At 33.2% G+C, this 12,500-nt stretch overlaps 1 protein-coding gene across 1 annotated transcript in view; it reads left to right on the top strand.

Moving 5' to 3' along the window:
• The first annotated feature begins 5,523 nt into the window (after positions 1–5,523).
• LOC136846506 (uncharacterized) overlaps positions 5,524–12,500 on the top strand; it is a 272,934-nt gene continuing 265,957 nt past the window's right edge. The window contains exon 1 of the mRNA XM_067117349.1: positions 5,524–6,120. The gene's annotated coding sequence lies outside the window, so the exon portion shown is untranslated. The remainder of the gene's footprint in view (positions 6,121–12,500) is intronic.

Raw genomic sequence — 12,500 nt, 5'->3', positions numbered from 1 at the left:
ACCAATTACCCTGACATTCCAAGTATAGTCACGCCATTCTATATTATTTAATTAGAAAATCAGTCCATTCCAGATGTCAATCGAGTAATATTCTATATATTTTTCTCGTTGATTGATAGGTCCTTGGTTAGCACCAGAAATTCGGGTTATACAGAATAATATCTAATATCATTTGGTACCTACAGGTTCGAATTCGCAGCTTATCAACATACACTTGGTATGCAGATAAGCTGTCTCAATGCCGTTCAATTCAAATTAGTTATATAGCAATGTACAGAACAGGGATGAAACACTTGTAAATAAAATGATTAAAATCTGATAAATTAATAACTGTAAATCTTTTGTGTAGAACAAGTAGATTCTGTTATACTGTAGAAAATTATTTCTTTCTTAAACAGCAAACACTAATAAAAGTTGTAAAGTTGTAACTTCTGTTACTACTACTACTACTAGCACAACCACCACCACTAATAATAATAATAATAATAATAATAATAATAATAATAATACTGTTTACCTCATATCGGTATCGACCCAAGTACTATCAAGTGAAAAACAGGGGTCCTAACAGCTTATCCAAAGAGGCCATTGAATGGGTACAGCTATACAGTTAACTCATTTTGTGTAAGTACTCTGGATCCACAATATTTTATGACTTTTTTATCTAGTTGGCAGCGCCCTTGCTTCTCACTCGAGAGACCATGTTTGATGACAATGTGAAGTAGAAAATTTAATTAATAATAATAATAATAATAATAATAATAATAATAATAATAATAATAATAATAATAATAATTTTGTGTTCCAAATGAACGGAAGTTAAAAATGGTGTGTTGTCACCGTAGAGTTTCATGGGCTCAAATTGAATCTGAGAACCAGGATTTGTCGTATTCTCGTATGGAGAATCTTTTTTTAGTCGTCTTTATAATAATAATAATAATAATAATAATAATAATAATAATAATAATAATAATAATAATAATAATAATAATAATAAAAAACTTTAGTAACTATTATTCCCACTTTTCTACCGGACAACCCGTATGTCTACTTTTATAATTCAATCCTGTTATTGTCATTCCTTCTATTACTGAAGTTGCCGGTGCTGGCTTTTGTCAAGTTCAAATATAGGCCTGGGTGGGATTTTTCCGACAAAACTGTCTTTATTCTGCTTCTACTCATTCATTTCCGAAGATGCCCATGGAGATAAATTCAGAAAATCGAAGTGCTCGATTAAAAAAAGGATAAAGAAAATAGATCAAACAGGAAAAATAAAAAATGCGGATCAGTATTGAGAAAGGCAACCAAGATGTGATATGTCATCAGAGAAACAAATACATTTGCGAAGACAATGATGAAAAAAACAGCTTTTGTAATTTCTTGCATAAATACAAAACGCATCATGAAGTAAAAGCAAATATGATTAGAAAGGTGGAAAATATGCAACTACCAATGCGAGCGAAATCCTGCCCTAGATAACCTTAGAGAGAGAGAGAGAGAGAGAGAGAGAGAGAGAGAGAGAGAGAGAGAGAGAGAGAGAGAGAGAGTAAAAAATCTTAGTAAATTAAACTTAGCAGAGGATGAAAACTTCTCGACGAAGAGTGAATTAATTACCACAGAATTGGCCAACGACCCAGAGCCAAAAATGGCCCCTCTTTAAAAGCTCAAATAATTGGATTGTCTATTTTCAATTCACTGGCGGTGGAATACAACAACAAATTAATTAAATCGCGAAGAAGGTTTGAAATGGCGTCCTCATATCAAACTCCGGTTGAAAAGCATAACCGCGCATCAGTTTCAGGCGAGGCCATTTACGCGAACAACGCATATCGGATAGGAAGCGAATAAAGATTATGCATTTGGGTTTGTAGAGGAAAATGATGAACAAAATCGCGCACCCATCTTGCAGTGCTGTTCCACTGACGAGTTATTGGCGAAATGATTCATCAAAGAGGAACAGCATTCCGCTATCAAGCCGATTATCCGAAGCTCTCTCATTGTGGACCAAAAAAGGAATGCTGCCAAAATTATCTTGGTTCCCGAATAATGCCACAGGAATGGGTTAGTTGCGACTGCAAAATATATTTGCGAATATTAGAGTATATATTCGTTCGTGCAAATGCCCCGGCTGATACCAACTCACCTCTACACTCTATCATGTTTCTTGTATTTTTATACGACAATAAAGCTTGGTAAAACAGTGTGATGTCTTTCCTGCAGATTCTGGCAGATCTTCAGTTTAATATATCAAAATTAAGACTTGACTTTCAAGCAAATCATTGAAACCTGTCAGCTAGGTAAACCAGCAATAAGTCAAAACCCAGGCATGACGCGATCCTATCGTGATATACGCTCTTTATTTAGCCTTTCATCTTCAAGCACAAGCGCAGACATAGATAAATATGTTTATTCGAATACAATGTGATAAGTAGAACATGTTCACATCATGTGGCGATGACACCGATACGTACATTTATGAGGTCTCCTCAAGTCTGGTAAAACGTGAACAGAATAGTTTTATAATTCTTCTTAATGTATTAAGCCGGCATAAATTACATTTCAGTTTGAAATAAAAGAGTGGTAACGTAAAAGGTTTGAAAAAAAAAACGTGCAACACACTTTCAATGAAAAACTTGTTTGATGCCATAAGCATTTTTTATACGATGAAGATATTTGTTTTCGTAAGTTGAACTGATAATAATTTAAACAATTTTAATCTATTTCCTTCGTAAAAGATATGAGAAGCGATTGGACAGAGAAAAGGAATTAAATCAACCTACATCTACATCAACCGACGTTTCGTATTAAGTGAGTGCGATTTTACGTTATAATAGAAGTATCACGGAGACCCTGTATTCCATGTTACGCTCTCTAAATAATTCAGACATTAATTAAAAGGAAGCCATCTGACATTTTGTTGAATATTTGTGTTTTAGAGAAAAACATAAAAAGGTGGAATGTCTTACTGAAATATGTTCACGATGACAATTACAGAATTGGATATCAAATTGAAAACAAGAAACGATATAAAGTAGTGTGATAAATATAATGTTGATAAAATAATGGTACACAAAAGAATGAAAGACAGTTTATGGAAGCGAGAATTACTGTCTACAGGAAACAAACAAACGTCCTCCTAGGCTGAGAGGTCTACTCCTGGAAAACATTCCTTATCCAAATTCCAACCTCAAAAAATCAAATTTTCCTAAGAATTCGCACGAAGGGTTTTACGTAATCATGTTAACAAAACATAATAATTCTGGACCAAACACGCACGCACACACACACACACACACACACACACACACACACACACACACATATATATATATATATATATATATACATATATATATATATATATATATATATATATATATATATATATATATATATATATATATATATATATATATATATATATATATATATATATATATATATATATATATATAATCCCCTGTCATGGTCACAGGATCAGAGACAGAAAAAAAAAAAAAAATATGAACTGCGAAATAAACAAAGAAAACTGTTTCTAGAAGAAACAAAGGCTGGCTTCTTTTTATATCGAGGAAGGAGGCTGAGGAAATCTATGACTTGAAGTTGGGTGCTTAATCAAACGTAAATATTCTGAGTGGTGGAAATTAGAATATTGGAGGCATATAAAATGTAGATGGGGGGAAAAGAAAGATTGGTGCATAAACATATGAGAGAGAGAGAGAGAGAGAGAGAGAGAGAGAGAGAGAGAGAGAGAGAGAGAGAAAAGAGTTGGTGGGGAAGTGGGAAGAAATTTGAAATTTGAATTACATTAGCGTTGCTACTAATGGCTTTCCGTCTAAAAGAAATTGTGGATGGTGAAATGAAGATGATATATTTCAAGTTAAAATACTATATAATCACACATATGTATATATTATGCGTCTGAAGTAACAATTGAAAAGTTTATCTATACAATATCTAAAACAATTGTTTATTTTCATTGATATAACTAACCAAATCAAAAGAAATTTTCCTACTGATCTAAAGTAATTAATTTTAAACGAACAATATATTTACCTCGTCTAAAGTTGCAGTCGTACATTTCACGTATTAAAAGTTATACACACATAACACACACACACACAAACACACATATGTATATATATGTATATGTAAGTATGTATATATATATATATATATATATATATATATATATATATATATATATATATATATATATATATATATATATATATATATATATATATATATATATATATATATATATATATATATTAGTTCAGAGATGTGGTGATATCATTGTGAATATTATACTCCAAGTTCTGGAATGTACAATACTGGAAACATATATGCAGTATACGTTAAAAATAAAAATAGGTAAAGATTTGTACCCTGTGGAGGCCCATTTGACTTAACTTAGAGAGAGGAGAGAGAGAGAGAGAGAGAGAGAGAGAGAGAGAGAGAGAGAGAGAGAGAGAGAGAGAGAGAGTTTCTTTTAATAATTATGAACATGACTATAAAAAGCAAAATAGCTTCCAGTTTTTAGAAGTCTCTTTCAGTAATGTATTCAAAGATGTCCTACTATAATAATAATAATAATAATAATAATAATAATAATAATAATAATAATAATAATAATAATAATAATAATAATAATAACGATGATGAAATGCAAAACTGAGCAATAATAAGTGGGAAAGTACTAAAAATTCATAATAAATCGACGGGCAAAATTCGTGTACTGTAGAAGGTATTTATAAAACTAATTGTAAAGAATTACGGAGAACTATTCACTACACAAGTATCAAGAATGACAGGTAGGTATTTCCAAATGATAAAATTATCCATGAAAACTTACAGCAAGAAATTTATAAGATAATATGAAGAATTACAGGAATGCATTTATAAAATCTGCAGAAAGAATTGCTGGATGGTATCCATAAAATAATTATGAAGTCATACTGGAAGAATTTAAAAAAAAATATTCATTAAGAATTACGGAAGGTTATTTATAAAATCATTTCATAAAGAATCTTATTTTTTATTTAATCAGAACATAAACGCTTCTCAAAGTTTTGTATTCATGTTTAGTGTACTGTAAAAACGAGAGAAAAGTACAGATGGTATTCTTCGAAGTGCAATCGTCTATTGATGTCTCCTGGTAATCTCAGAACTCATCGCCCCGCCCCCTCACTTTTTAAAATCATTTGACCTTATGCAAGATACCATTTTGATTCACAAAGGCGTAATGGGCCCGTGGCACAGTGACTGGGTCATTTTTCCCCCATTCCCAATTTGGTGGGCAAACATAATTCCGAGTTGGCTGCGGCACCAAAGACACTTCGTAGATATCTATCTCATAACCCGACCTTTTTCCCTGGCTGTTGCCAATTCCTCACTCCGTTCATAGGTGTATATCGGCTTCCCAGTGATGCAAGAAGCGGGAAAAATCACAGTGTAGGAGCGAAATGGGCGAAGTGACAACCGCGAACAAATCTAGTCGTGGAAACCAGGGCAGCTCTCAGTCAGGCCTGAGCCAGCAACTGGAGGGGACGTGTGGCTCTCTTCCCTCGGCTCTCTCCCTTGCTCCCTCTCCTCAGAGTCGCCAGCGGGGAATATCTATTCGCGTGGCTTATCGTTTAACACAGTGCAGCATTTAAAAGTTGTTTTGCTCTGATAATCAAAAGAATATGACCACGTCTTCATTAAAATGAAAGCTTATTTTTTCTTATGTACTCGGGAAAAGAAACTCTGAAGGTGAAACATATCATTAAATCACTCGGGTGATAAAAGCCACAGCTTTGTTACCGAGCCTGAAGGAAAGAGAGATAAAAAAAAATAGTTTGTCTTAACTCTCCCAAAAGGAAAGAAAACCGGAGGGAAAGAGTGAGAGAGAGAGAGAAAGAGAGAGATTTGTGGACGCTTCTCGTAACTTATTAAAGAACTTGAGTGTTGTATCCCAGAAGAAGTATGGAGTTGACAGCGCCACTTCTGTGCGGGAATCGCGATGGCCTGTGATGAGTGGAAGGCCCCACAACCGCCACTGAAAGCGACTCTTTCCACCCTCCCTTGTTATGTCTTCTGGTCGACTTTCCCAGGACGCCGTAGCAGTTGCTTGAGGTGAGGATGGCTTCGGGGTACTCTCTCAATCTGGATAGGGATCCACTCCTGGGGCATTATTCCCGGCTTGCTTATACGAAGGGGAGAGGTCAACTTTGTGGAAAGGAGTTTCTGGGGGCAATTTTTGAGTTTCGTCGGAAGATTTTTGGAAATGTTCCCAGCTCACGTAGAGCCTGAGGAAACTTGGGCCCATTCGAGGCCTGGGAATGGGACAATGGCCAAAGTTTCAACGTATCACAAGGCATTACACGAATCTGAGAGGCAGATTAAACAGCTAACATGAGGTGTTAAGCCGCCTTCACATTCAACTTTATATTTCTATGTATGCATATATGTATGTATATATATATATATATATATATATATATATATATATATATATATATATATATATATATATATATATATATATATGTGTGTGTGTGTGTGTGTGTGTGTGTGTGTGTGTGTGTGTGTGTGTGTGTGTGTGTGATTAAAAGAGAAGTAACACAAACAGTTCTGCAAAGAATAAAATTTTTACTCATGAATTTATAACTCATAAAGGCATACACATTCATATACATAAGTGTGTGTGTGCGTGTGTGTGTGTGTGTGTGTGTGTGCCTATGTCTGTATGTCTTTATATTAATGGGACTCTCAATGAATTACCTAAGTTGAACAATGGCCTATATTAAGCCATTAAAATAAATCGTTCGCAACCCGCGTTCATAGCCAACTCAGACAGAAATAGAATTCTACACGATGGACGTATTCGACAGGAAACAGTTAATTACAAGGCATGGAATGTGTATCTCGCCGGAATGAATGGGCAACAAACTTCCTGCACAAATATTTGCACAATGGAAGATTTGTTTGCAAATAAAAGAATTTATAACTGATACTATCGCCATCACGGAAACTGATACTCATGCTGGGTAGATTGTACTTTTCTGTTTTAAAGAAACAGGATAAACTTTTCAAGGAATATTCTTGAATTGGGAGATGATATCTTGGTTACAGGATGATAAAATGGAAAAAAGTTTGCTAAACATAACTTGAGACATCGAACTTTCCATACATTTCTACTGTAGATATAAATACATACACAGACACAAACTATATATATATATATATATATATATATATATATATATATATATATATATATATATATATATATATATATATAGTTAATCCAGTTTTAAATTTATAGAACACTCATAAAATACTAATATTCCTAAGATTCACACACACACACACACACACACACACATATATATATATATATATATATATATATATATATATATATATATATATATATATATATATATATATATATATATATATGTGTGTGTGTGTGTGTGTGTGTGTGTGTGTGTGTGAAACTTGAGAATAATAGTAAATTACGAGTGTTCTATATATTTAAAAACTAGAATTAAAGCCAAAATATAAAAACCTGTTAACCCGTCTATTGCGAGAGCAATTCTCTGATTTCAAGCAATTCTAACTGGCAATATGCAATAATATCCAATTTTTGCGTAATCGCATCGGATACACAAACTCCGAAAGTTTGTGACATTGTAAAATTGTACCCGCCAGTTAAGCCATTAATGGTTATTGGGATACACCACATTCTCTCCACTTTTCTCGAGTGAAAGTTATTCATCAGTTCGTTTCAAGAGATTTACTAATATTGCTGATATTAAGAATGTTTTTTTTCTCAGTATAGCAATTATTGTTATCATATTTTCATAATCCGAATTGAACTGCTGCAACTAAGTATCATATGTGGTATGAGAAAAACGTGAATGAAATAATGGACGATTTCAATTGATTTTACGTAGATATCAAGAGCATCCAATTGCTGTACTTTTTCCTTAAATGGTCATCCCTACATACACCTTATTGTATTTTGTTGTACTGCTTTACCGGAATTAATAAATTAATACACACAAACACACACATGCACAAATATATGTAAAAATATATTTATCCACACACATATATATTTATATATATATATATATATATATATGTGTGTGTGTGTGTGTGTGTGTGTGTGTGTGTGTGTGTGTGTGTGTGTGTGAAGCTTACTGTCATTTGTGAAGTAAATGAACAATAATTCATGACTAATTTCCAGCAATGTATGTCCGAGTACCTGCTTCAAAATTAGCACAGAAAGGGGATGTGTTTCATGGAAAGAGATTTTCTTGTAAAATGCAAATTGTGACAAAAGAGCCCTCATCTTCCCTTCCCCTATACAGAAAAAAATGACATCTTAATCTTTTGACATCTGTCGTAATGAAAGGAGCCAATGATCATCCTTTCCAATAATACTTCCACAAAGACTTTACTTTTAATGCTTCCTTTCGTGTGATACTGAACTGTTGAATCATGTTTAAATTTCCGCCATTTGCAAAATGACTTTTGCAGTGACAAGGGACAAGGGAAATGTCTCTCAGAACATCGAAATAATTCGAAGCTCAAATTAGGAGGTGATAAAGGATAATTATCGGCAAATATAACTAATATAATCTGATACACGGTTGTTGCAAATATGGTCAATAACACCTTTTACAAATAATGGTTCTTCGTCACGAAGTTATTACCTTTCTTTAGTATTTCCATTTCATAACATTAAACAAACGAAAAGATGAGGGTTGGTGAAGCCTGTAAGTTGTGTGCTGCGATTCTTCCTGTTTCCATTTCAGGTGACAGATTAGCTAGGAAAACGCCATCTCCACTTTTTACGACTGGAACATTATAGTCCCTTCTGTCTTGAACTGAATGGTTAGAATATACTCAAGGGAATTTCCATGTTGCCACATCTGAGGTTTCTATTTTTTATCAGTGACGCTGGTCTTAAGGTCACAGAAATAAAACCATCACTGAAATAAAACCATATTGTCATAAACTGAACAATGCCCAAGAGAAATTCTTTAATATAAAATACGTTGAATGAAGTTGTCCAAGCTTGGTCAAAATATTCAAAAATGGCCTTAACAGCTTCTGAAATAATAATATTGCTACTGAAAGCCTCATTACTGAATGAAAACTTATTACTTATGCACCAAATTTACATTAAATATCACATTTCCGTCCGGAAACGACAGTCTATCTAATATGCGCAAATACAACAGTGACCTTAAAATATTATATCTTCTATTAATATATTTTCAAAGAAAACAGTTTTAATTTGTGAGAAAATTTCTCCACTGAGATGATCTTGCTACGATCAGAAAGATTCACCATAACTCATTCAAGTTGTATGAATGACGTATTTACTCACTTTTATTTATCTTCTTTGAATGTGTTAAGCTTGGATATGTAGGTCAACAGTTTCAAAGTCAACGCAGCTGCACAGAAAATGCTACGAATGCTTCTGAGGTTCTGTTTTTAAGAATGAGTAGGTCATCAATATTTGGGTCAAGCCCTAATTACTCAAAAAAAAAATTATATATATATATATATATTACTAACAGGACCTACAGTTTGAATGAGGTCCTTTTAGTAATTCTACTAATGCACAGAACAATTGTGTATGTGATAAAGTTAGTTAATATATATATATATATATATATATATATATATATATATATATATATATATATATATATATATATATATATATATATATATATATATATATATATATATAAACATACTTTTATATTTCTTCAGTCTGCTAAGTAAAGGACCCAGCGTCGAAAGGCCTTGCAGCACTCCAGTGTTTCCGTTTCCTTCGTGGATTTTATCTTTATTTATATTTTTTATATATATATATATATATATATATATATATATATATATATATATATATATATATATATATATATATATATATATATATATATATATATATATATATATATGAAATGAACACATGGAATACTACTTGATATTGAATTCACTTTACTGGAATAAATTACATCCAAAGAGAATTATATTTGATAATTACATATACAGTCGTGATTTTCCCAGATTTTCCCATATTCACGAATAATAACCACAAATATATATCGTTTAATACTGATTACACGCACTAATGCACTGTTTCTGATGGTTGATGAATACTCATTCCAGTCGTAAAAGAATAGGAGTTCCTTCATTTTACGTTCTGTGGCAATGTATATGTATACACTATTCATGTAAGATGCAGAGAATGAATGCGAAAACATCCACTCCGCTCTGCATGGAGAAAGTCACCAGTTGGACACAATATGTCTTTTGACTGTGCATGGATGCAGTATAGGTAAAGAATAATATATTTTAGCAGGTGGTATTCAGGAGAGTATGAAGGGTGATTCGACTTCAAATGAATTTGCAGTGAAAGGTTAGGGAGTCAAGAAATCGGAAAATAGTGAGCAGTCTAGTTTATTGTTACGTAGAGACAGAAACGAGGGGGAAGGGGTAACTTACTGTGCCAGTCAGTTTGAAGGTAAACAAAGTAAAAAATTAATATTTCTTGTATTGTATGGAAGGGACTCCGAGACGCTGAAGATTACTTAGTGACTGTGTTTAATGACCATGTACACAAACGAGACAGATAGAAACAAAGAAACAGGAACAAAGAAAGGAAGATATAGTGGAAGTGTCTAAATCTAACGCAGCCTTTTTAAGCAAGCATAAAGAGTGCTTGTACTGGATGATCTAAATGCGAACTGAGATGGTATAAATATAGAAATAGATGGCGTTGCTACTTTGCATGAAGTACCTTGAACGATTGAGATGTGACTCTTCATCTTCAAAAGTACATGGTTTCAAAAATGGGACGTTCATAAATATATTCTTGAATGACAGAATAATGAAGAATTGAGTAAAGGGAGAATATGGTTAAAACAGAAATGAAACTATAGAGTGGTCTCCATTACACGTTAAGGGTTTAGAGTGTCATCCTAATTCTAACTATGCATGCGAAGTCTATATAAGGCGTATTATTTAGGGAGAAAAATGATGGAAGTTGAACTGGAAGGAGAGAGATGTCAGGGAGTTATAACGGGATGGAACTTCCATGGTCTTATGAGGAAGGCAGGGGGAAATAGGTAGGTTGTTCTGGGTTAAGAGGTGTTGCGGAAATGTCAGAAATAAAGAGTAATTATACCCAGGAGGGCGCATTTCAAGTATGGGTATCGATAACGATGCTTTTGGGCATTACGAAGCAGCGAAAAGGGGTGGGACTTTGAGAGTTTTCAAGGGAAAATCAACCTAGATTTAGCCATCAGAGGGAACTGTTTTATTAACCGCTATTGTTATTTTCACTTGGACGTATACAAAAAAAAAAAAAAAAGAGTATTCAGATATTCAGGTTGAAAGTTCACTTCCTAATACTTAGTGGTTTCATGATATATATTGTGGCCCAAGCACCCTGAGGGTAATTCACTTTGAGCTTGAGGCAAGAACACACATCCAAATATATATATATATATATATATATATATATATATATATATATATATATATATATATATATATATATATATATATATATATATATATACGTGTGTATGTGTATATATATATATTATATATATGTATGTATATATATATATATATATATATATATATATATATATATATATATATATATATATATATATATATATATATATATGTATATACTGGTGTGCTTGTGCTCGTGTGTGCACGCCTTTGTTATAAACGTTCACGTGTCCTTATTTATTTACGAAAATGAATTCATTACACCATTAACCGATGTCTCTGCAACACTTAAAATGTCAAACCTCCAGTATTTTTATTTTCTTTATTTTTGTTTTTGTCTGTCGAACTCGGCGTGTACGCACAGCCACCAGTCCATGCAGCCACGTCCTGACCGTGTGCGTGAAGGGCAACAACGTTTATGTGTGTACTTTAGAGCTTAGACGCAACTTCAAAAATGAAATAATCTCTTTTTAATGGTTCCCACCACAATCGCGGTGATACGGAGGCCTTCCCCTCCTTCCTGCCTCTCTTTAGATTTTCAGAGATCGTAGATTAGAGCGATTCCCTCCCCCGTCGCTGGCACAACCAAACCCCGATATTAAAGAGGACAGGCTAATGGAAGGGTAGGTGAGAATCCCTAATCTACCGGATAGACGGTAGACAGCTCCTTCTCGGCCCACTCGTGTACCTTGGAATTTTCTGTCTAATTTCTCTGGTATTTTCTTATTTTTTCCCTTTTTATTTCCTCTTCCTGGTTCGTTTATCTGATTTATTAAAACTTATTTAATAAATGCCTATGGATTTGCCTATATCTTTCTAATTGGTAATAGGCCTCCCCCAGTTTTTTGTAAATTTATGTAAACCTCAAAATGATTTGTAATAATGTAAAATTAATTATTTATTCCCCAAGGCAATTTTCTAATTTGGTCTGAAATTTTTGAAACATAATGTTTACCTAA

This window comes from Macrobrachium rosenbergii, chromosome 15 (assembly GCF_040412425.1).
Source record: "Macrobrachium rosenbergii isolate ZJJX-2024 chromosome 15, ASM4041242v1, whole genome shotgun sequence".
Classification (NCBI taxonomy): Eukaryota; Metazoa; Arthropoda; class Malacostraca; order Decapoda; family Palaemonidae; genus Macrobrachium; species Macrobrachium rosenbergii.
The sequence above is the reverse complement of the archived record's forward strand: the minus strand, read 5'-3'. Positions and strand labels throughout refer to the sequence as shown.